The 26,427-nt window shown below is 34.3% G+C and overlaps 1 protein-coding gene across 11 annotated transcripts in view; it reads right to left on the minus strand.

Moving 5' to 3' along the window:
• The window catches only part of LOC6053453, a 324,644-nt gene that overhangs the window by 217,816 nt on the left and 80,401 nt on the right, over positions 1-26,427 (minus strand). The gene's annotated exons all lie outside the window — the stretch shown is intronic.

Here is a 26,427-nt window from a genome sequence, read left to right on the forward strand (position 1 = left end):
CAAAAAAATAGTTTGTCCACATTGAACAAACATGAATTATATTTTTATTGCCACTGAAAGCTATAAAATCTCACAATTTGGCGATTACGTCACATTGTAGAATAACGGTGGTTACGTAAAAAATGTGTTTAGAATATTACTTCCAATTTTATAAAGAAACATTTTCTTTCTAAACCACAGACAAACAAGGAGAAAGAAAAGCCCCGACTGAACACCACCCACAGCGTGTGCTTTGGCAGTGTTGGCAAATAAAGTGATTTTCAAGACATCCTTTTATCTTTTTTTCTGAAAAACTCTATATCATTTTTCAGAAGCATTTTAGCACCATACTTTCTTCGGGAAAGTTGTAGAGCACATTTCAGCGCAACTTTTATGTGCTGGGTTTTATTATACCGTGAAACGTGAAAATTTAAAAATCGAAATACAAAAAGTACGTTTTCCCATAGTAATTTCCATACAAATTTCAATCGCTTTGCGCAAAGCGAAGACAAAACCAATCGTTCCCAAATTTTGGGAGGGTGATTAGGACCCCAAAAGGAACTGAAAAAGTGCTGTGCTGGAAAATTAATTATGTTATTACACCCTAATGGTATGTCTCTCCTAAAAAAATACAACATTAACTAAAACTGTTTTTTTGAAAAGTGGTCTAAACGTCATTTTTTTTAAAACCAGTAGTGGGAATCGATTCTCCAGACAATTTTACATAAAAGTCTCAATATTAACCATTGTCCTATGTCCAATTCTTGGGCAGATACAGCGGGTTTAAAAATAAAAATGTTGAAAAAAACGGTTTTTTTGGTGGTTTTTTTTGCAATTTCTATATGACAGACTTGGTTTTTCAGTCTCGTAAATATTTTTACCGGAAAGCTCGCCCAATTTCCCATAAGTTTGCCTTTGACAGCTTTTTGATTTATATCGTTTTTATATTTACGTAAGTAAATTTACTGCCCTGGTTTCTATCACACTGAAAAAAATATTCTATTTTCAGTTATTAGCAATGTAATTAAGCTTATATCTGTAAGCCCTTCATCCAATCAAAAAGCTGTCAAACGCAAACTTATGGAAAAAGGGACGAGCTTTCCGGTAAAAATATTTACGAGACTGAAAAACCAAGTCTGTTGTATAGAAATTGCCAAAAACCACAAAAAACCCGTTTTTTCAACATTTTTATTTTTAAAACCGCTGTATCTCCCAAAGGATTGCACATAGGAAAATGGTCAATATGGACACTTTTATGTAAAATTGTCTGGAGAATCGATCCCTACTACTGGTTTTTAAAAATTTTGACGTTTAGACCACTTTTCAAAAAAACAGTTTTAGTTAATGTATTTTGTATTTTTTTAAGAGAGACATACCATCCTGCATTTTTCATCAGTCTTTTGGTAACATTTCAGGCTATTTTCTCAAAAATTTTGAATGAAAAAATATCGTGACATCACCTTTAAATTTAAGTTTTAGACTTAAAAATCAAAAAATCTCATAGATGTGAGGTGTGTTTTTGTTTCAGTGTATTTTTTCAGAAAGCCCGTCCAATTTCCTACAAGTTTGTCTTTGACTACTTTTTGATACGACGCAACGACTTCGAGATACAGTAATTTTTAAATTACAAAATACAAAAATATTTAAATACCTTACGCCCTTCTCAAATGTTATTTTCGAGTACTATTGGCTCCATATACACAAAAATGGCTTATATAGGCCCAGGATATCATGTCTACAAAGTTTCATTGAAATCGGAGAGGGTCGGGTACAAAAGTACCAGGAAAATTCCTGATTTAAGCTGGAATTGCTCTAATTTAAAAAATGAATAACTGCGATTATTTTGAAAAAAGTTACCTGAAAATGGGTTTAACTTGAAAACGGTGCACTTTATCAAAATTTCACTTAAGTACTTTTTGATTGCAAATTCAAAAAATAAAGTTGAAAAATATTTGCGACCAAAATTTCGATTTTTTGAAAAAAATCTGGATTGTTTCACAATACAAAATTATAACTCGCTCATAGAATTTTTTCCGTTCTGGAAATTTCTGAAAAGTTGGCTTTCGATGTCCTCTAAAACATATCAGAAAAAATAGCGTTTTTTTGCAAATCAAGTTTTAGTGACAAAAAATTCAATAAAAATTCACCAAATTTTTATTTACCGTGTTTTACTTTTTTCAGTATAGTCCAGTGGTTCTCAACCGTTATCGTTCCATTCCCCCCTTGACTAATTTTCAAGACCTTTATTCTCCCTATTGAATTATGAAAAAAAAACATATATAATAATCTCAGATTCAATGTTTACCAAAAATTGATATCGTTAAAAAGCAAAAAATCAAATCAAAATCAAATTATTCGCTCTACAGCATTGCCTTGGCGTTCTCGATTACGAGATTCCTACTCGAAACTAGGTGTCCAAAGGCTTGATTGTTGAGGCAATTGCAAGCCTCTTTTTACACCTTAGCTTCCATCCACCCCGGGATTCGAACTGACGACCTTTGGATTGTGAGTCCAACTGCCTACCAGCGACTCCACCAGGACAGGACCCAGGGAGACGACTCCTACACCTGGACTGAGCTAACGACCTAACCTTTTTAGGTTAGTCCGGGGCCAACATTTACTTCCCGTCCGACGGAAGGCGTGATCAGACAAATCTCGTCTCAAAATTTGCCACCGGGACCTTCTGGGATCGAACCCAGGCCGACTGGGTGAGAGGCAATCACGCTTACCCCTACACCACGGTCCCGGTCATTAATTATAAAACGAATATCATTTTTTTTTTTAATATTCTATGCTAAATTTAACTAAATTGTACTGACATTAATCCTGATCTGATCACATTTAAATATACGTATACAAGTTTTACAGTTCAAGCATAAAAATATTTGAATTCTTTGAAACTAAACAATTTGATTTCAATTATTGCTTCTTGAAAAAATCCAAAGGTCTATTTTTAGAAATGTGCACATTTTCGAAATACAGGAAAAAACGGATTTTTGATAAAATGTTATTATAATTGCGATGGATAACTGATATCATCCCGATTCCAAAATACTATACTTTTTTAAAGTTTGGATGATTTTTGATAGAATTATAGCCCAGGTCTCCCATTTAGCCAAATAACCGTAAGCTCTGTGCTTCAGTTAAGCACTGGTCCGTGCTAAACTTGGGTCACTTTACCATTGACCTAGGGTGTTATTTACATACAAATGTCCAAAAAACCTTGATTTTTTTTTTTGTTGTTTTGATAAAATTATTTTATTAGGTCCTTTTCGGTGCTAAGTAGATTGATGAGGTCCAAACGGTGTCCTAAACAAAGGGTCAAATACATAGTTTACCGATCGTTCAGCAGTAGAAAAATCGACAAAATTAACCTTATCTGGTACACTAAATCGAAGTGGGTAGGAGGCATCTTTGTACTGTGATTTTCAATTTTGGCTTGAAACTTGAATTATTTATTTATTCAATGCACATAAAAAGAGTTATTTTTCATGCATTTTGAAATAAGTAATGATAAAACAAATGTAACAATCGACTAACCCTTCCCCCAACTCGCTTCCCAAAAATCATTGACTTTATAATAACAAATTCATATCTTCATTTGGTTGAGGGGGGATGTGTTGGTTTGTTTTCCCGTCACCACGTTGTACAAACATCACCTCCCGAATCCGGACGGCGGAATCCGCGCGGAAGCAAACATTTGCACACCGGAAAACCACGGTGGGGCAACAGACTGAGAGCTGGTAGAGGAAATGTCTACTAATCCCGCCTGACGTGGCATGTCATCTGGCAGCTTTGCAACTTCGCGAGCTGACAGAATCCGCTTTTCCGCGCGGGAAACCCCCAACGGGAAACACATAATTCCCTCCTTCCTCACCTCCCACAGATGGCGCCGGTGGGTGACATTTCAGCTCTGTGATGTGACGTATAAAGAGAGAGAAATAGAGAGTTGGTGGAAGACAAAAAGCTTATCGTACGGGGTGTTTGCCGTTTACAATTTCAAAACACCTTTTCATTACACCTGCAAGGGGAGAGGGGGTGACCTCAAAGAGTCAGTTTCATTCGGCATCTCTGCCCTGGCAGAATGATTGTGTTGGAAAATGGCGTTGAGCGAGTTGGGCGCACCCAAACTTGACAGACATGTTTGTCAGTAGCTCTGACATAGAATGAGGAAAGTTTGGACAGTTGTTGTTGAAGAAGCTTAAAAAATTGAAACTATGTTTAATTAAGATAACAACATTTTTATTTTCCATAAATTTAAATTTAACATTGTACATTGAAATTCCCCTCCCTCACTTTGCAGCCAGATTGTTTTACAAGCCTCAAAAAGACAAACACGTCTCACACATTCGGCAAACAGTCTGAAAATGTGCTTGTTATCACTTCTGAGAAGCGAGTTTGTTTTTCGGGAGACTTTACCAAGTTTGTCGTTTACCAGATTTAATTAAGGTTTTGATTTACATTAATAAAGTTGACCTGCTTTTGGCAATGTAAATAAAAAAAGTTAAATTTAATTTATATTTTTTAATTTTATTAAATAAAGATAATGAGTATCAACATTGCTCGAAGTTTTTACAGTTTTTGTTAAATATCACAGGATTCCAATTTTTTAAAGCTGCTCAAAATGGAGTGTTTATGTTTGTGATTAAACATTTTGAAATCAAGGCTAACATTTCAAAAGGGCGTACAATTTGAATTGTGGTCCTTCGAAAATGGTGGTCTTGAATTCTGTTCGAGGATATCAGTAAATAATACATATTCAAAACATTTACCTGATCTATTTTTGGTATTTACATTAAATTTGTTTGTATTTTGCCTTTGTATGCTTTTAATTATTTTATTTCACATTTAAAAATTCTTTATGTTTGAATTTAATTCTTATCATTTTATATTAAAATTTTCAGAAACAATTATTTTAGTCGAAAAATGTGCTATAAGACTTGAAGGCACTAAATTTAACTTTCTTAAAGTTTTGGCTATTTTGATTTCTAACTTATTTTAGTTGTTTTATTTTGCGTAAGCAAAAATAATTTAATTAGAACAACTTTTTAATGATAAAGTTTTGCTGGAAAAAAAGCTATAAAAATTAAATTAATCATGCGGAAAATAAAGAACGTTGATTTAAAAAAAAATACTAAAAAATATCAAAAAAAAGTCAAGAAATCCGATAGAAATTTTATTTCATAAATTTCAACAATAAAAAATAAGAAATTTTAAGAAAGACGAATAAAAAACTACCAGAAATATATTTTTCTACAATGTTTTAAATTTCGTGTCTTTAAAATCATTTTAAAATGTTTTGTAAAATATTTTAATAAAGATGCACAACAACGCGACAATTGTTTTTTCGTAATGAAGATTTGAATCCAAATTTCGATTCAATAAATTTAATCTTGTTTCATTGATTTTTCAAACTTGAAAAAAACTTGCAACGACGAAATTATGTTTTTTAAAGTCAATAATATCAGCGTATTTAATTTCCATCGACAAAACAATTACAATACGATGTTGACCAAAACAAATAAAAATTAATTAAATAAACACATAATTGAAAGTTATCTTTGGTTTTCTTTCTTTAAATCAGGATATATGAATTTTATTTGCAACATTTCTTTATTTATTTGTTTACTTGAACGATCTGGCCCACAGGGTCAAAAGGTTTGGCACCCCTGATAAATGCCAAGATTGTACACGAAAAAAAACAATTCTCAAAATCGTGAGTTAAATTCACGAATGCGAGAACCACGATGGAATATATTCACGTTTATAGTGCAAATGCACCATACTCATGAATAAATTCCGTAGTGGTTCTCACATTCGTGAAATTAATTCACGATTACGAGAATTGATTTTTTTTCTGTGTATGGAGCCTTGTATGAGTAAATCAATGACACAAAATGGCTTTTTTAGCATACACAGAAAAAAATATTCCTGTGAATTTACATTATTTATCATGTACCAAAAGGTATCATGATAAATGATGTATATTTACATTAGGTTCATTGGAAATTTACATTATATTCATTGGAAATTTACATTAGTTTTGAAAATTTACATTAATTTTGAATTTACATTAGTTCAAATCAACTAATTCTGATTGGCCAATGGGAATGAGAAGCTCGACTTGGATTACAGTAGGAAAAGGGTGTGGCCTATGTTCTATTTTAAAATGAGTGAATCGGACAGCAAAAGGAAATTTTGATTTTAAAAAGTTGTTTCACAGGTAGGGGACGCTTTCTCGTCGACGGCCAAGTGGAATAACGCTGGACTGGAATCGAACGGACGACGGGTAGGATGTTCGGTGTTACTGCTGCTACCCGCTGCCGACTGAGCCATCTTCGCATTTTATAAACGAGCGGCTAAAGCATCAACTTGTTTAGGGCGAGGCTCAGGCAGTGGTCTAGCGAAGTATGAGAGCGATAGAAAGAGAACCAAATATAACTATTTTTAGTTCGGGTAGTTTTGAAGTCAACGCTTGGCAGAAATACATTGGATATATGATTTACATTAAATAGGAATTTACAGGAAGCCGAACACGGGTAGAAATTCATCAGATTTGAGTTTCCATGCTCAACGTTTCCATTAGATTCATGATTTACATTAGATTTAGATTTACATTGGAGTAATTTCCATGACTTTTTACTCTTTACATCATATTTCAACATTACATTGAGTGAGTTTACATAAGAAACAGTAATTACGTGCTGTGTAAATTCACATATTTTTTCTGTGTAGGGAAGGTTCCTCCAAAATTTCAGCTAAATTAAAAAATGAGCAATTCTATGTCAAATAGGAAATCGGTTGTACCCGACCCTTTCCGATTTCAATGATACTTTGTAGACATGTTATCCTAGGCATATATAAGCCATTTTTGGGTATATGGAGCCAGTTACACTCGATAATGACATTTGAGAAGGGCGTAAGTGTTTTGAATATTTTTGTATTTCGTAATTTAAATATTTCTGTATCTCAAAGCCGTTGCATCGTATCAAAATGTGACCAAAGACAAACTTGTAGGAAATTTGACGGGCTTTCCGAAAAAAATACACTGAAAGAAAAAAGTACACGCCACTTTTATGAGATATTTTGATTTTTGAGTTTAAAAGTCCAATTTGAAGGTAGGCCCACGATTTTTTTTTGTTACATTTTTTGTGAAAATAGCCTAAGAAGTTACAAAAAGACTCACGAAAAATGCAGGATGGAGCAGCTCACCTAAAAAAATACAAAAATCATTTACTGAAACTATTTTTTTCAAAAGTGTTCTAAACATCAAAATTTTCAAAAACAGAACACGAGAGTCGATTCTCCAGATAATTTTACATAAAAGTCTCCATATTGACCATTGTCCTAAGTCGAATCCTTGTGAAGTTAGGGTTTTTGGCAATTTCTATATGACAGACTTGATTTTTCAGTCTCGAAAGTATTTTTACCGGAAAGCTCGTCTAATTTCCCATAAGTTTGTCTTTGGCCACATTCCAATTGGATGTATAGGCTTACAGATATAAGCTAATTACATTGCTCATAACTGAAAACATAATATTTTTTCAGTGTAGTATAGTAACCTGGATAGTTAATTAGCTTATATCAGTAAGCCCATGCATCCATTTGAAATGTGGTCAAAGACAAACTTATGGGAAATTGGACGAGCTTTCCGTTAAAAATATTTCGAGACTGAAAAATCAAGTCTGTCATATAGAAATTGCCAAAAACCATCAAAAAACCTATTTTTTCAACATTTTTATTTTTTAAACCGCTGTAACTTCACAAGGATTGGACTTAGGACCATTGTCAATATAGAGATTTTTATGTAAAATTGTCTGGGGAATCGACTCTCGAGTTCGGATTTTGAAAGTTTTGACGTTTAGAGCACTTTTCAACAAAAAAAAACAGTTTCAGTAAATGATTTTTGTAATTTTTTAGGTGAGTTGCTCCATCCTGCATTTTTCGTGAGTCTTTTTGTAACATCTTTGGCTATTTTCAAAAAAAAAATGAACGATAAAAATCGTGGGCTCACTTTCAAATTTGGCTTTTAAATTTTAAAATAAAAAAATCTCATAAAAGTGGCGTGTATTTTTCTTTCAGTGTATTTTTTTCGAAAAGCCCGTCAAATTTCCTACAAGTTTGTCTTTGACCACATTTTGATACGATGCAACGGCTTCGAGATACAGATATATTTAAATTACGAAATACAAAAATATTTAAAACACTTACGCCCTTCACAAATGTCATTATCGAGTGTAACTGGCTCCATATACACAAAAATGGCTTATATATGACTAGAATAACATGTCTACAAAGTTTCATTGAAATCGGAGAGGGTCAAGAAAAAAGTACCTAAAAAATTCCTGTTTTGGGCTGGAATTGCTCAAATACGAATATTTTCCAAGACCAGAAATAAGCGAAAAATTACTCCAGTACCAAAATTAATGTTGGATAATAGTGATTTGAGTGATGAAAGGATCATTTTTGAAGTACTTGTTTTTCAATAGTATTACTTTTCTACACTGTTTTGATTGTTGAATTAAGCAAAAAGGCGGTAGCCAAACTAAAACGAGAAAGCAAAAAAAAATTTGAAAAAACGTACTTAAAGGTTTTTTTGATAATCACAAAATTTTTGATTCCAACTTGATGCAAAACGAAGATTTTTGCAGCTCGAGCCATATTTTTTTTTATCAAACTTGTCCCAATTCTGAATCATATGGCGATTACTGAAATTATCTTCTTTTTGTAATAAATTGAATACCAATTCTTTTTCACCGCGCAAATTTTATTTGCCATCAAGATAATTGTCAAACTCCAAAACAGGATCGAAAAGAATTACTTTTCGATTCAGTTTTCTGACTGCTGAAAGTTTTCTGTACTGATGCAAAAATGTTATGTTTGGGAGCTTTGGTGCCTTCAGGAGAGTTGCTGCTAATGAGTAAAAGCAACTTTTGATTTGGTTGAAAATTAGGGTGGTTTTCAGTTGGAGTGATTTTGCAAACATAACTTTTCAGGAACATTTTTGGGACTTTTTTTGTCTTCTTAAAAGTTTTGATCTTGCCAATCCAAGCAACTTTGTCAGTCACCAAAATTTTATCTCGTAATCTACGCCTTCTACGACACAAATTCAGAGCAAGCATCTAAGCATACCTTCAAAATCAGTTTTTTTTAAACGTAGCAATGCAGAGTCCTGGAGTTTTTTTTTTTTTTTTTTTTTTGAAGAGGTCTAATGAACCAAATTTTCATGTTTTGCTTTTTGGGTGTTTTTTAATATCCCTTACTCAATGCGGTTTTAAAAACACTCAAAAAGCAAAAACAGAAAATTTGGTTTATTGGACCTTTTCAAAAAAAGAACTCCAGAGTTGATCTTTACAGAAAAGTGAAATTTCAAAAATAATCTTGAAAAGTTAGATAAGCAAAATCACCCTAATCGTAAACCACCCTTATTTTCAACCAACTTCACAATTTTTCGGAAAATTAATTTTCCACTTAATTTTGCGATCAGCAGCACTTTGCAAAGGTAGAGGAATGATCTTGAGACTCTATTGGAGCAACATTTGGTTCACTTTTGGAATTTAAAGGTTGGTGTTCATAAGCTTCACAAAATTTGGAAAATATTGGTAAACTATCAAAGTCAAAAGAGCTTCGATATCATTTTAGTTTCATCTCTGTGTTTTTATGGAAAAATGTAAGTCGTTTTATGTCTCCTAGTCACATTCCTTTGATATAATAATTTATCAATAATTTATGTTAGATTTGTTTTGAGATTTTTGATCGGGAAGTTTTAAAATATAAAATAGAATAAATTTGCAAACCCGAGCAGACGGAAATAACTTTGAAATAACATTTTTTGATAATTGAAAATACTAGGCCAATAACATTTTATGTTATTTATAACAAGATTCGTTATTCGTCGTTATGGATTTTTTGTTATTGAATTGTTATTGCAATAACAGTCTAATAACATTTTTTGTTATTCTTCAAACAAATCTTTGTTATTATTTTTTGTTATTTTAACATCTGATCCGATCATCCCAATAACAGTTGGCGGTATTCTACCATAACAAAAAATGTTATTCCAAAGTTGTTTTGGCTTTCAACCAATATCAGAATACTTTCTGTTATTTTAACAGTATCTGTTATTGAAATGGCATTAATTTTGTTATTACCGTCTGCCCAGGGTAAGCATCAACCTAAATCTTGAGTTTTTAAAGTATATTGAGAAAATCCATCCAATGAGTAATTTCTTCCTATTTGAACAAATAATAATTTTGCTCTTATTTTATAGAAACCTGAATGCTCACTTTCCATTAAACTATTTATTGCTTGATATGTGCTGAGAACGCTTTTTACAAGCTGTAATCATCCATCAAATTGCTGATAGGCCATCATTAGGTGCACGATGGAAACAAATACCGTTTCACTAGTGTTTCAATCCCTCCAAAGATGTTACAATGCGAAAATAAAATTTTCCGTCAGTGTAACTGTTCGAACTGAGATTTACCTGCACAACAAATCCTACCAAAATGGCATTCCAACTCCCCGGTTGACTTCTTGCTGTTCCAATATCGCAGAAAATTCCCAAAATTCCACCCAAAAGCAATATTTGTGTTCCACCCTCACCCCAAAAAACCAACAACCTCACCTGCATCACGTTTCGTTTTCCAGCATGCAAGGATGGAGAAAAAACAACTCCTCTCAAAACTTTGTCCTTCCTGCCACGCCTGGCACCGTACGTTTTGGAATTCAATTAAAAATTTGAGATTATAAAACTTTTTTGTTGTCGAGTCGGAAAGCTCTCGTGTTGCTTGTACAAACTCGCACGATCCATGGCTGCTACAGGTTGGAGCTTACGCTTTTGTCAGCTGTTTTTTTTTTTTTTGTATGTGGTTTTCTATAAGTTTTGCCAAAATTCACAAACATTTCAGAATTAAGTGCAGTTAACGGTGCCTTTGAAAATATCTACCCCCCTTACCGATCTCGAAATTTCCAGAATTTAAACACAAAATAAGTCTTCTAAGTTTCGACTGAGCTTCCTTCAATGCTTCAAATGAGAAAGTTACTCGTATTGAGGCTCACATTTCCAGGACAAGCCACTGAAATATTCCTTGCATTTGAATGTACTTCTACAAGACTTACTCCATGCTCAACTTTCGCCCAAACCGCCGCAAAGTTTTACGCAAAGTAGAGTATAAAGTTGCTATTTCCGGTCAGCTCAACTTTGTTCCGCCTCTTCATTGTAACGCCGCAAACTTGTTAAAGCTGTTTTGCGGGGCGAAAGACACCAAGAGAAGGCACTTAATCCTGAGTCCATGCCAAAACAACAACAGCATCTTTGGCTCGTTGGGTAGGGGGGAGGGATCAGGTGGCCATCACGAGGTGTCCAGCTCCGGGCAAGGAACTAATCCCTTGCTGACTTGCTGGTTGTCCGATGGGTTTTTGATTCCAACGTGGATTGCCGTGGGAACGGTCGAGCAGGCGAGGCTGTAAGTAATTGCCGTTTGCAACGGGATACTCTGTTGCAACCTGGAGCAACGAATTCAATCGTAAGTTGAAGGAAATTGATGCGCTGACCTTACGGCAGAGGAAAAGAAAAAAAAAGATATTTAATCCGTCATTATCCGTAAAGCATGACTTCTGTTAAGAAGCTTAAATACAAACTTACTGGAAGATAATTATTAAGTATATTTTTCAAAACATGTCTCGTTATAGTGAACAATAACACAACCAAAACACAACCAGACATTTTGAAGTTTATTTCAGTAAACGATTCAGATTTGGGCTCCCTGTACTCCCTTCAATCGAATGAATTGAAATTTAGTCAATAAAACAAGATGTGAATACAGCAATTCCCCACGAAAACAGCATGATTCAAAAAAAAAGTTCTCCAATCGGACTCAAAATTTTTTTTGGGGGTTCCTTGGCCGAAAAAATTAGACTTGTTTTTTTTTGTTTGGCGATTAGGGTGACCAACGCCGTGTGTTTCGTTATTTTTCGCAAAAACCACTTTTTCAAAAAATCATATCTCCGCGACATTTTATCCGATTTTAGCTGTCTTGGACGCAAAAGAAAGGTGATAAGTTTGGTTAGTTAGGAAAAATAGTAAGAAGTTTCAAAAATCTAGCTTAAAATTTGAAAAGGCCGTATGAAAACTTAAAATGCTGTTTTGAAGGTCTCGGGACTAAAGAGCCTTTATCTGAAAATATTTTTATCGGATTCCTTGGAAAATTTTACATCACATATCAAAAAATGGTAAAATTATGTTTTTGATACTCTGAGATACTATATTTTGAAAATAAAAATTGGATTTTCGACGCCCCACGCGCAAAAATGGGAAAAAATCGACTTTTTCACTAAAACTGCAAACTTGAACATTTCATCGATGACCTATACATGTTAAGGTACCAACATTTTTGTAATTGAAATACGCAATTTTTGATACCCAAACATGTATAGGTCATCGCTAAAATTTTCAAGTTATCGCAGTTTTTGTGAAAAAAGTCGATTTTTTTCGTTTTCGTCAATTTTTGATATTTGCGCGTGGCGCGTCGAAAAACCCAGTTTTTATTTTCAAAATATCGTATCTCAAAGTATCGGAAACATAACTTCACCATTTTTTGATATGTTATGTAAAATTTTCCGAGAAATCCGACAAAAATATTTTCAGATGAAGGCTCTTTGGTCTCGAGACCTTCAAAAGAGCATTTTAAGTTTTCATACGACCTTTTCAAATGAAAAGCTAGATTTTTGAAACTTCTTACTATTTTTCCTAAATAACCAAACTAATTATCTTTCTTTTGCGTCTAAGACAGCTAAAATCGGATGAAATGTCGCGGAGATATGATATTTTGAAAAAGTGGTTTTTGCAAAAAATGACGAAAATTGTCATTTTTCGGACCACCCTAACACGGTGCTGGTCACCCTAATCACCAAACAAAAAAATACAAGTCTAATTATTTCGGCCAAGGAACCCCCAGAAAAATTTTGAACCCGGTCGGAGAACTTTTTTTTCGAATTATGCTGTTTTCGTGGGGAATTTCTGAATAATAATAATGCTATGGAACCATTCTAAGCTAATTTTGGCTTCCCTCACAACATCTGTCACTTGATCAGTAACATCGCATTAATCTAGTAATTTTTGAAAAAAAAATCTTTTGAATGCTTTTTTCTTGAAAACAGTGCACCTGATCGAAATTTCACCATAGTTCATTTCAAGACATTTTAGAGAAATCCCCAAAAGAACATAAAAAATTAGGAGACAAATTAAACATAAGCAAAATTTACATTTTATCTGAACAGACACAGTAAAAAAAATCATGGTAATATTGCATCTTTTATGTCAGAAGAAATGTGTAATTTTACCTCTGAAAATGTGTAATTTTACCACTTTTTTGGATTAATGTAGCTTTTTCAGTCTTAATTAAGGTAAAATTACATCATAAAAGAGGTAATATTCATCCATCAAAAATAACATATTCCAAATTTACAAAAAAAATGCTGTGCATACATTGGTATTTTTTTGTGTTGAAGGATACTCCAGTAAAGTTTGCTGACCTATCTGACAAAAATATTTTCAATATTTCAATTTCACGACATGAGTATGGAAATGATAACTAGGCTCAAACATCACACAAGTTGAAATATTTTACAAAACTTATTCAAAAAGGTTCTTCTGCTAAAGTTGATTGCAATGCTCTATATAGATATTTTTAGTGCTTTCAATACCGAAATTTTTGGCAAACCTATCTCGTGTTACAAGCACTTAACCCTGATATGCCAAAATGTTGTTCTTAAAAAAAATATTTCCTCTTTTTTTTGTTTTTATTTTTTAATTTTCATTTATCATGATCAAATCTTGAATACTTTATGTGAGCAATTCCAGCTAAAATCAGGTTTTTTCCTGGTACTTTCGTACCCGACCCTCCCCGGGCAGACGGTAAAAACAAAATTCATGCCATTTTAATCTGTTAAAATAACAAAAAGTGTTATGGAAATTTCTTGAAAAACCAATTTTTGCATAAGAGTTTAATAACAGTTTATGTTATCAAAACAAAATTTGTTATTGGTCTGATATTGGTTGAAAGCCAAAACAACTTTGGAATAACATTTTTGTTATGGAGGAATAACTCGAGCTGTTATTGGGATGATCGGATTAGTTATTAAAACAACATAAAAGAATAACAGAGATTTGTTCGAATAATAACTAAAAATGTTATTAGTCCGTTATTACAATAGGGTAATTCTCTACCAACTCACACGAAATCGGGAAAAGTTGCCCCGACCCCTCCTCGATTTGCGTGAAACTTTGTTCTAAGGGGTAACTTTTGTCACTGATCACGAATCCGAGGTCCGTTTTTTGATATCTCGTGACGGAGGGGCGGTACGACCCCTTCCATTTTTTAACATGCGAAAAAGAGGTGTTTTTCATTAATTTGCAGCCTGGAACGGTGATGAGATAGAAATTTGGTGTCAATGGGACTTTTATATAAAATAAGACGCCCGATTTGATGGCGTACTCAGAATTCCTAGAAAACGTATTTTCATCAAAAAAAACACTAAAAAAGTTTTAAAAATTCTCCCATTTTCCATTACCCGACTGTAAAAAAAATTGAAGCATGTCATTTTATGGGAAATTTAATGTACTTTTCGAATCTACATTGACCCAGATTTTTTCATTTTAAAATTTCGTGTTTTTTTCTAACTTTACAGGGTTAGTTTTTAGAGTATAACAATGTTCTACAAAGTTGTAGAGCAGACAATTACAAAAAAATTGATATATAGACATAAGGGGTTTGCTTATAAAAATCACGAGTTATTACGATTTTACGAAAAAAAAGTTTTGAAAAAGTTATTTTTTGCGTATCTCTTTGTTTCGTCGTCCGTGTATGTCCCAGATGACCATGAACGGTTATGATCGACGACGACCAGCTTTTTCAAAACTTTTTTTTCGTTAAATCGCGATAATTCGTGATGTTTATAAGCAAAGCCCTTATGTATAAGTACCAAATTTTTTGTAATTGTCTGCTCTACAACTTTGTAGAATATTGTTACACTCTAAAAAAACCCTGCAAAGTTGGAAAAAACATGAAATTTTAAAATGAATTTTTTTGTTCTAAATGAAAAATGACCCTTCTGGGTCAAAGTAGATTCGAAAAGTACATTAAATTTCCCATAAAATGACATGTTCCAAAAAAAATTCAGTCGAGTATCGGAAAATGCGAGAATTTTTAAAACTTTTTTAGTGTTTTTTTTTGATGAAAAATACGTTTTTTCTGAATTCTGAGTACGCCATCAAATCGGGCGTCTAATTTTATATAAAAGTCCCATTGACACCAAATTTCTATCTCATCACCGTTCCAGGCTGCAAATTAATGAAAAACACCTCTTTTTCGCATGTTAAAAAATGGAAGGGGTCGTACCACCCCTCCGTCACAAGATATCAAAAAACGGACCTCGGATTCGTGATCAGGGACAAAAGTTACCCCTTAGGACAAAGTTTCACTCAAATCGAAGAGGGGTCGGGGCAACTTTTCCCGATTTCGTGTGAGTTGGTAGAGAATTACCCTCATAACTTAAAGCATGATATTTTTTAGTACCATCAATGGTATTATCCTGGATAGTAAATAAGCTTAAATAAATAATAAAACGTAGTACTTTTTTACTGTTGAATTGTAAATTTCACATTGTCTTATCCACAAATTGTGACTGAATTCCTCTTCCAATCATCCACTTACACTACCAAAGATAAATTGAATCTCCTACGCATAAGTCAACGCCCGTTACACGCCTAATGTACTCGCTAATGAAGCAAATAATTTTCCCCTAACGCTGACCTACAAGAGACTCATTAGTTCATCCCTAAACCCCACCCCCTCAGGAAGCATTCCCAACATTCTTCCAAAACACGGTCCGGGGGACCGGCAACATGTTTGGTGTGGGTCGTGGGGGTCATCCATGTTTGGTGAAAGCTCACCACAGAACAGCTCATTGACGCAAAAACCAGCGCGCGAGCATAATTTATAACGGTTACGATGGTGACGCCGCCGAGGACGAGCAGTGTGAGCCAATTAGTGAGTGGTTTATGGTCCCAGCAGCTACAGGCTAATCCCCATTTTCCCGACTTCCGCGCTGGCCAGGCAAACATCCAGGGCAGATTCTCCGCAAATAAAGAGCAGGAATTAGCCGCGACTGTCCGGCCAACTATTTTCCGAGACTTGCGCGCCGGGACGACCAGGAGGTGCAACTTTTCCGCAATCGGATTAAAAACTCACTCCTAAGCTGGTGCACGGTGCAAAATTACTGAGGATGAAACCTTTTTTTTATTAAATATTTATACAGGCAAAACATGTTTTTAAATTAGTTATTTTTAAACATTTTAATTCAACAATTTTGACCATTTTCAGTTTTTTCGCTCACTTTTAATTCATTGTTCTCAGAATTATTAGCTGAATGGACTTGCAGCGCCAGGAGGGCAAAACTTTCCCAAGATATATAGAAAGTAATATCAATTATTATTATCAACTTTCCTCTCCAACCAGCGTGAAAGTTACTCTCCTCGTGTTTCAACGCGAGACGATCGGGCACCAAGGAGTAAGTTTTATGGATGCAGGGAACTCGTGTTCGAAGATAAACTCTCTCTCTCTCTCTCTGGCAACACTTCTTCTGGACCAGTGCGAAAGGAGTTTGTTTGCTACCGTGCGCTAGCACAAACACACACACACACACACACACTTCCAACACGTTTAATTCATGTGGGATTTACCTGGCATTGTTTGCAGTTGTTTTTTTTTCATCATATGTTTTTAAAAATCCAAGATAAGGCTAGTACAAATTTTTGTATAAAGTTTTTGTCTGGTAGACCAAAAACGATCAATTCTGAATGGTGAAAGGCAAGGGGTTTCTAGCATCAAGGATTACTGACCAGTCTAAATGGAATTACCGGCAATATGTCATGAATTACTTTGATTTCCCAGAATTACTTGGGATTTCCAGAAACCACGCAGAATTGCTCAAATTTATAAAAATAACTTGGATTTACTGCCTAGCTTCCAGCATATTGAGAATTGGATCGAATGACAGCTGTTTAATGCACAAAAACACGAGCTTGGCAATAGTACGTCCAACCCGGGAATTCCCAGCACAAAATTCCGGCATTTTTATATGTTGTACGGGGAATTTCCGAAATTAAACAAAAATCATAATTTGGCCTGGAAATTACATTAGTATTACAATTAATAAGTTCAAACTTTTCTAAAATTTTACATAAATTGGTACCATTTTATTTGTTGTCATTTTTGTTTTTAGACATCTTAAACCAATTTTCAAGCTGTTTTATTCATGTCATATAGAAAAAAAATAAAATATAAATATTTATAAGATACTTATTTAATTTAAATTAGAAATGTGGTGCATATAAAATTCAAAGCACAACAGAGAACAGCAAAAATTTGTTTAACACTGGAACGCCCAACGCATGTCCAACTTACACAGACGCCTAAGCCTCCCAAAAGGGAGGAACAGTAACTTCAACTCACTGGTTCTCGGGCATTACTCAACCAATCGGGACGATTCTTGTTTCCAGTGATTTGTAAGAATGTCTAGATGATCATAAAATTGTGCAGAACTTAATTCGATCAAATCTGTAATTTTTGCGATCAAAAACATCGTTCCACCTTTTTTAAAACGACTGCCGCCGCGGAATTTCTGGCGACTTTTTTTACACGCGAAAAAAAAAGTTGGAACGATATTTTTGATCGCAAAAATTACAGATTTGATCGAATTAAGTTCTGCAAAGTTCTATAATCATCTAAACATCTAACAAATCACTGGAAAGAAGAATCATCTTGATTGGTTGAGTTATGCCCGAGAACCAGCGAGTTGAAGTTACCGTTCCAACTTTTTTGGAGCCTTGGGCATTGGAATGTTAAGCTATCTAAAAACTGCTATCCTTGTTTAGATTGATATTAATAGTATTGAGCTAATTCTATAAATTTAAAGCTTGAAAAACATAACAAATATAAAGAAAACATAGATTTTATGACTTTTTTAAAAACTAAAAACTTCCCGGGAATAAATAAATATTTTTCCCGTTTTCCAGGAAACTCAAAACCTGGGAAAATTAGAAGTCCTGCTTGGAAATCATCGAACAATTGGGTAAATATCAACATCATTTTGAAAACTGATTTTGGCGTTTGAGTGCATTTAAAATTCAAAGCACAACAAAGAACAAAAAAAATCTTCAAAACTATCTAAAAGTGCTATCTCTGTTTAGATTGATTTTAATAGTATTGAGCTAATAGTTTGATTTTAAAAACATAACTAATATAAAGAAAACATAGATTTTATGACGTTTTCAAAAATTTCCCGGGATAAAAAATATATTTTTTCCGTTTACCGGTAAACTCAAAACCCGGGGAAATTGGACGCCCTACTTGGAAATCATCGAATAATGTTGTAAACATCAAGGTCAGTTTGACAACTGATTTTGACGTTTGAGTGTTTTTCATCCGAATACATTTGAATTAGAGAGCATCCAAATTGGCGGACATTTCGAATTCGCTCTGTACATCTTACAACCATAAAAAGCATCAAGGAAAAGCAAAATGCATTCTGCCCGTTTACCTTTAAAGAATTACTAGTAGTTATTTGAATTAAAGAGAAATAAACGAATTACTGAGTAGCTATGGAATTACTCAAATTACTACGGAATTACTAGGAAATTCCAGAATTACAGGAATTACTGCAGAATTGCGGAGTAATTCTGGAATTACTGAATTACTTACTCAAATTCCGAATGATCCCGTACTAGCTGTAACTTTGGTTTCATACATGAAAATTAATAGGCAATCAATAGAATTATAAAAGGTTTATCGAAATTATCTTTTTAACAGTTATTTTTTATTATTTCATTATTTTCTGAAGTAAATATGTTTTCACAAACAAAAATTATGGAATTACAAGGATTACTGGGATTATTAGGAATTACCAGGATTACTCTGGAATTACTCAGTAAATCCGGAATTACAGAATTACTTCCTCAAATTCCAAGTAATTCCGGATTAGTGACCAGTCTGACACGATGCTGGAAACCCCTTGGTGAAAGGGAGGGGGAATATAAATTAATTCAAAAGTTTGTGGAATTCAGATGGTTTAACTCAGTTTGTGGCCTCAAAAAAGTCTTATTTGCATGTTTTAAACAAAAATAAATTATATTCATTTTAATTTTTGATTCAATCCGTTCATTTTTATCAAAGAGTTGTTCAAAATGGGTATGATGTGAAAATTTTTGCAAAATCTGTCAACATCTGGCACAGAAAAGGGTGAATCTTTTTTCTGGCAGACACTTGAAAAATCTGGCGATCCCCGATTTATCTGGCAACCTGGCAACACTGTCAAAGCCACATGGAGCACATACCATCATCAAATCCTAAATTTTCCTTAAAAAACTTCTAAAATTTCTCCTTTTCAATGGATTGTGAAGATGTGTTATAAAAGTATAAAAATTTAATTCTTCTGTTCTGGAGGTCATATTTAAGTCATATTCTGCATTTTTGTCTCATGCACTGTTCTGATAATATTTAATCAAAACTTTGCCAAAGTCAAATGGATCATTTTAAAACAATGAAACTCATAATTTTCTTTAACATTCCAACTCCCAAGGTTCCAAAAAAGTTCGAACGGTAACTTCAACTCGCTGGTTCTAGAGCATAACTCACTCAATCAAGACGATTCTATTTTCCAGTGATTTGTGAGGATGTCTAGATGATCCTAGAACTTTGCAAAATTCAATTTGATCAAATTTGTAATTTTTGCGATCAAAAACATCGTTCCAACTTTTTTTTTAAAAAAAGGATGGATCGATATTGTCGGTCACAGAAGTTACAGATTTATTCAAATCAAGTTCTGTAAAGTTTAGTTTTTTTAAGTTGCCGTTCCAACTTTTTTGGGAGGCTTGGGCGGCCGTGTAAGATGGACATGCGTTGGGCGTTTCAGTATTAAAAAAAGTTCTGCTGGCATGAATTTTTAAATTTCTTTTGATTGAAGCTTATCTAGTAATTGAATTCGTTGTAAAGTGCAATAACTTAAATTCAATTTCCTAATTATTATTATTTAACCATTTTCATTAAATGAGCAGTTTTTCAAACCTCTGCTTTCACATTTAAAGTGCAACCCATTTCCTCCGCAACACTCGCGGGAAATGTGCCCCCTAAAGTTCAAGCAACAGGTTTGCCCACGAGCACGTAGAAGCAATCAATTGGGATGTTTTCCCAGCATTAGACCTCTCTCCTATCCCCGATCCAAACAACTGTATACTCCCCCTTGGCCATGGGAAAAGCAAAAAAGTTTTGTTGCCCTCTAGAGCTTCTGCTTTTTTTTCCTGCGATTTCGTTTTCCTCACTAGCAAGTACCATTTCTGGTTTATTTTATAACTTCTGTTTGCTTGCCACTTTAAATGGTTTTGTGTTTGAAACAAATGTTTAATTTTGAAGTATAATTAACATGTTAAAACATTCACCAATTTGAAGCAGTGTGTATGTTTTGACAGAACAGTTTGAGAAATAGACAGAACTTGCCGTTCTGTATACAGGTGTGCCATCTCACTAAAGTCAAACAACAGCGTTCCAAAACTCGTAACCAACATCGGTGAACCCCTCGGCTCCAGCCCCAGAATTGAGCAACCCAGACAGACGTACAAACTGTGTGTGTGCGGTGCCACTCGAGGGAATTGAGTAAATTCGAATGAGAGTGTATGTATGTGCCGAACAGTCGAGCATTTCAATTATCCTTTGCTGGTGGGTTGGTTCAAGAGGGCGGGGGGCGGTGCGGTGAAAAGGTAGACAGGTGGCCTGACCCCAACGCCATCATCCTACACAGAGACACACACACAGCAAACAAAGCCACAGCGAAAAGACCAACGCAATGGCAGTCAGGAATAGATGTATCCTTTTTTCTCGAACCAATGACGGTGGTGGTGGTGGTGGTGGTGGTTCCTATTCTGCTGGGAATCGAACCTGTCGAAGATGGTCAACTGGCCATTTATACACCTGAACCTGTTCAGGGAGGAACCAGAGGAGGGGGTACAAAAGGACACAAAGTTCAAGTGGGTACCATCTAGTTTTGCGCAAACATTGTGTGTGGGTTAAGCGGGAGTGGGTGAATATTGTGAATTTTAAAGTTGAGATGAGTTTTGGTGAGTGGGAGAATTGTTGGAATGCAACAGTTTGTGTGGGAAGCTGTGCATTTAATGCATTATCTTCTGTTTTTATTTAAATTGGGCACCTTATGTTGGCATGTCAGCACTTTGTCGATTAGTTACAGCTTTCATTTAATATGATGATGTTAGCATATAATTCCATTATTCAGTGAATATAGTAGTTTAAATAGAAATATTATATCGTCCAAATCGGCAAAAACTGAAAATTTGGTTTATTGGACCTTTTCAAAGAAAACTTCAGACTTGATCATTGCTGCAATAATTATGCGTGTGTGTGTGTGTGTTTTTTTTTTTTTGTTAATTTCTAGAGGTCTTTTGCTGCTGAGCAGTTCTCTCAGATTTTGGTCATACGATTTTTTTGTATTTTTCAATCCGACTTAAAATTTTTTGGTGCCTCCGGTATGCCCAAAGAAGCCATTTTGCCATTGGATAACTTTTCTGAAAATAGTCGCAGTTTTTATATTTTTTTTTAAATTAGTGCACATGTTTGCCCACTTTTGAAAAAAATATTTTTGAAAAGCTGAGAAAATTCTCTATATTTTGCTTTTTTGAACTTTGTTGATACCAAGACTAACATTTTAAAAGGACGTAATATTAAATATTTGGCCCTTTTAAAATGTTAGTCTCTATTCAAAATTTTTGAAAATATTTTTTTTTAAAGATCAGATCACGAATGTTTCATATTTTAACCTTGTAAATCGGACCATTAGTTACTGAGATATCGACGTTAGAAAATGGTGGGTTGTTTGGGTTAGACTTGGAAAACATCAATTTTCATGTTTTTAAACATTTGCATGGCAATATCTCAGCAACTAAGAGTCGTATCAACAAAGTTCAAAAAGCAAAATATAGAAAATTTTCTCAGCTATTCAAAAATATTTTTTTCAAAAGTGGGCAAACATGAACACTTATTAAAAAAATGAAAAACTGCGACTATTTTCAAAACAGTTACCTAAAAAGGGCCTTAACTTGAAAACGGTACACTTTATCAAAATTTCACTAGAGTACTTTTTGATTGCAAATTTCGATTTTGCGACCAATACTTCGATTTTTTGAAAAAATCAGTATTGATTCAAAAATTCATAACTCGGCCAAACATTTTTTGCACAACCTGAAAATTTCTGAAAAATTGGCATTTGATGTCCTCTAAAACCTATCAAAAAATAAAAAAAATAAAAAAATAGTGTTTTTGTGCAAATCAAGTTTAAATGACAAAAAGTTAAATAAAAATCACCAAAAAAATTTTCAACGTGAACAACTTTGCTGAAGACACAAAATCGATCAAAAAATTCCTTCAAAAGATACAAATTTTTGAATTTTCAAACATCATTTTTGTATGGACAGCTGCCAAATTTGTATGGAAAATTATATGGACAAACCAATGATGCAAAATGGCTTCTTTGGGCAAACCAAAGGCATCAAAAAAGTTTCAGTCGGATTAAAAAATACAAAAATTTAAATTCTAAAAAAAGACCGATTTCGTAGAGAATTGCTCAGTTACGTCTAATAAGCATTGAAGATTGGACCTCTGCTTGCTGATGGAAAAAAAACAAACAGGAAATTTTAGTTTTCAAAATCTCTCTCAAACCCCCTCCCCTTTTCTAGTTAAGTGCCTAATATACACCCTTACCAAAAATCATGACTTTTTGAGTTCCAAATCCCACTTTTCATACGATTTTTTCAGTTCAACCCATATAACCATTTTTATGGTTGTAGTACCTGAACTCAAAAAATCGTATGAAAAGTGGGATTTGAAACTCAAAAAATCATGATTTTTGGTAAGGGTGTAAAGTGAGGACAAGACACTCAAAATGCAAATCCACTCACAGTTGGTCGCTCAAATTTTACCAAGCATTTAAACGAAAGGTGTTCATTTTTTACAAATCCTATGGACGAAGTAGTGTTTGTGAAAGCCTTATGTGTATGATCTTGGAGGTGCTCAATTTTTTGACAGATTATCGCTGGGTTCCCATTTTCTCGTGTCCCCACTTTATATAAGGCACTTTATTTATATTCTGAAAGTACTTCTAATAAGCTACCTCTCCACCAAAAATGAGCAAAAGTTACTTCAGTAAAGTCTGTTTAATCATGATTTTAAATAAAGTAACATAAACAAAATCTCTGCCATCAGCAGTCCCTGTTTAGGGGAAGGTGGGGCAAGACGACCATATGGGGCAAGAGGAACAATCGCTAGTAAGGCCATAATTTTTACAAATTTGATTATTTCCAGTATGAGGAATTGTTGCTAGCAATGCAATTAACTGATTATACAACCACATAACCACCAAAACGACGTAAACGCCACGGGGCATAAGATTTAATGAAGTTTTTTTCAAAACCTTTGTTTTCTTATAATATTTGGAAACCACAAAATAAGGCTTAGGGTTCGTTTTAAGGCTCATTTTATCAAAATGCTATTTTTCCTAGATCAGTAGTGTCCCTACCAATGACTTGCACGTATTATAAAGTATGATTTATGTTTTGGTTATTTTTGTAGAGAGTTTTAAAAAAATCTTGTTTAGGTGGGGCAAGTGTACCATATGGATTTTGAGTATGGAAAAAATACGAATTGCTGCAGCAACATATTTTATAGTGAAAAAAATACATAAAAGTTCTTAAAAACTCATAATCAATTGTTTAAAAAAATTGTCCATACACGTTATAATAAAATCATGAAAATTTACTATTTATCTTCTAAGTAATTCTTTTTTTCGTAAAAACGGTAAAATTTTTAGTAAAATATTATTTTTTAATCTAAAAATGAAAGAAACGTTTCAAATACATCCTAATCTGATGAATCTAAGTGATAATAGTTCAATTGTTAGTAAATTAGCATGTTTTTCATGCATTGTTCCTCTTGCCCCAACGGATTGTTCGTCTTGCCCCACTAGTTGAGTAGAACGTACGAAAAATTAAAATCAATTTTTTACATTAAAAAACAGATTTTTTTTTAAAAACTTGTTTTATCAAAGTCTCAGTCAAGACCTGGAATAAGATGATTCCAATAAATCCGACAGATTTTTTAACGTTTTAAATGGGTCATAACGAGCTTTAGCTTAGCTTGTTACACTTGCCCCACTTTCCCCTATATAACCCTGTCAACCTGTCAAACAAAAGGCTACATAAACTTCGTGACGAAAAAAAAAGCAACATGAAAAAAGCGCCATGTACATTCGGCGAAGAAAAACGAATCATAACAAAGCGCCCCCCTCAGTGACAGCAGGGTGATATCGACGTTGGTGATTTAAAAAGAAGTTATGTTTGTTTTTCTCAAATAAAATTACGGAAATAATGTTTTAATGAATATGGATGATCAAGTATCAACAAAAGCATCGTTTTTCATCGTTTGTTATCATTAGAACATCTTATTTTGCTTTTATATAAAAATGGTAATTGAAAATGGATGCTCAACATTCAAATGCGTTTTTCTCAAAACGTATGGTTTGTACATGATGCTTTTTGAAATGTTGGCATCGAATTAAGTGGAAAATTGATTTTCCGAAAAATGGTGTAGACTTTGGTGTCTTCAGAAGAGTTGTTGCCGATAGGAATGCGCAACTTTTGGCTTGGTTTGAAATTAGGGTGGTTCATCCTCTAACATTACAGGAATATTTTATCTTTGTTTGAATTTTATGTCCACCAATAAATGGCTATAATTTTTCGGAAAAACAGTTTCTAAGTTAATTTTGCGGCCTGGACCACTGTGTAATGGTCCAAATGGAAAAATGAAAATACGGGATCCAAAGCTTTTGTTTGAATATATTTTTAATTAATTTCTCGAAAATTTAGCATAAAATTTAAAAAAAGGGGAGTTCTATCAACCCTCTAGCACCCATGGTAACTCCAGAGCAGACTAGATCTGATGATATGATTTTTTTAATCCAAAATTAAAAAGGGTATTTTTGGATCTTGGTAGTAGGCTTGGCCGAATGGTTAAGCTGTGCGCTTTGTAAGCGGAAGATCATGGGTTCGATTTCCATCTGCTCCAACCTTCCATCGGATGGGGAAGTACAACGTCGGTCCCGGCATTGGTTGTTGTTAGGCCGTTAAGCCATTCCAGGCGTGGGAGTCGTCTCCCACCAAACCAAGCCTGCTCCCGTGGAATCGCTGGCGGTGGTTGGACTCGCAATCCAAAGGTCGTCAGTTCGAACCCTGGGGTGGAATCACGCATGCCAGTTTCGCAGATTTTTCAGCACAGGCTTAATGCTCATACGTTTTGTTAAACTATGTTAATCGTTGATTTCTTCAAAAATGATTTGCTAACAAATAGATAGACGATTTACGTTTCTTCTGCTTGAAAAAAGTTTTTCAAAAGTTTGTTTTTTATTCAAGTTAAATTCATTTGCGTTCTGTGATGTGCCCGAAAATCTGCAAAATCTGCCATGCTTGGTTCCTTGGAGTAGAAAGAGGTTTGGGTGCCCTTCCCATTCAAGCCTTCAGACTCCAAGGTTCGAGCAGAAACTTGCAATAGAGACCACAAAAGACCTGGGGGTCGTTAATGTGGATGGTCTGATTTTTTTTTTTCGATCTATCAGTTGGAGTGTTTCAAAGCAGCAGTGTTTGAGATTTTTAAGCGAAGATGGCGTTCGAATTGTGAACGCCCGAAATGTCAAAGTCACGCAGTGATACCAACATTACGAAAAAAGTGTGCCATAGCATGACAGCCACATATTTTTTCTAATGTTGGTGCTACTGAGCGATTTTGACATTTCGGACGTTCACAATTCGACGCCATCTTCGCTTAAAAACCTGGATGACAAAAATTTGCTTCCTTGGACTTTAAAAAAAAACCTCCTGACGTTTTCGTTGAGTATGGGAAATATAAAACTTATTGATACAAATATTACTTTCCTCACGTTTCATTTCGGGAGGACTATCCCCTTGGACCTTAACTTTGGGTGTAATGAAGCGTTAAATAAAAAAATATCAACTAGTGATAATTATAAAATTGAAATGTTTTTATTACTCTATGGAAAAAAAAATCCGACCACTTAGAACACTTCAATCAGTGCGGAAGCGGGTGTAAAAGCGCTGCCTGTTTAACCGCACTGTAATCCTCTTCCCAGTTGAATAGTGCTGCACAGCCGCGGCTATACGACAGAACTGTAGAGCGAACGAGTGTATCGTAATTTATTCATGGGAAATTTGCGGAATTGATTCGCAAATGCCAATCAGCCGGTTTGACGCTGCTGCGGTTTTTCGCCTGCGGGGGGGAGAAGGGACGCTGAAGACGCTGGCGGAGGTTGGCGATA

Source organism: Culex quinquefasciatus, chromosome 3 (genome assembly GCF_015732765.1).
Source record: "Culex quinquefasciatus strain JHB chromosome 3, VPISU_Cqui_1.0_pri_paternal, whole genome shotgun sequence".
In the NCBI taxonomy this organism is placed as follows: Eukaryota; Metazoa; Arthropoda; class Insecta; order Diptera; family Culicidae; genus Culex; species Culex quinquefasciatus.